We start from the raw sequence: 798 nt of genomic DNA on the forward strand, positions 1-798 counted from the left end.
ATTTTCTGGTAATACATGTACTTGTGAGTACTTATTCTTACATGTACAAATGTAAGTGTCAGTCTGAGCCGAATGTACGCCATGCCCCAGATCTTATGAAAGAACCTCAGGCCTTCAATGCTAGGGGGTGAGTAATCTACAAGCAGATGTGAGGTGGAGGTAAAGTCGTCGAGCCTGAGATTGAGGACAACGCATGGCGCTTTTTACTTCGTTAGCTTAATAGCCAGTTTTGCAATGCGGTTTCCCTTTGATGAGGACACACAACTCGTTATTGCCTTCTTTAGCGTTAATGTCAGACAGCGGCATCAAAATTTGGAGTCCTCTATAAACATGTGCACGATTTTATTTACGGTGAGATTGCATTATATTTTTTAATTTCCGTAATTACAGTGAATTTTACAATGTGGGTACTGTATATCTTAAATTACTATTTTGAATTTTTTTGTACTTCAGTACTTATTTTAAATTCGTTTCCCTAAACTTTTCATCTATCATTGTGACAGCAAATCATGAAACAGTGTTATATCATGCCTATAATGTATCAAGCATATTTGAATTACAGTCATGCATTCTCACCCGCCTCATCGCCATTGTTTATTTCTGGATTAATCCCCACAAATATTTACTACACAGGATGGTAAACCGGGATCGTAACCCGACCCGTCGCTACGTAGCCACACGCCGTGTAGATGTTGGTCACGGCAGAACCTAAGAGTACAGTTGTTACGCTCTAGATACGGAAGTAAACTCAGCAAACACAGAATGTGCGTGCAAACCCACCGCTGTTCGGTCTCAGTT

Source organism: Branchiostoma floridae, chromosome 4 (genome assembly GCF_000003815.2).
Source record: "Branchiostoma floridae strain S238N-H82 chromosome 4, Bfl_VNyyK, whole genome shotgun sequence".
NCBI classification, from domain to species: domain Eukaryota; kingdom Metazoa; phylum Chordata; class Leptocardii; order Amphioxiformes; family Branchiostomatidae; genus Branchiostoma; species Branchiostoma floridae.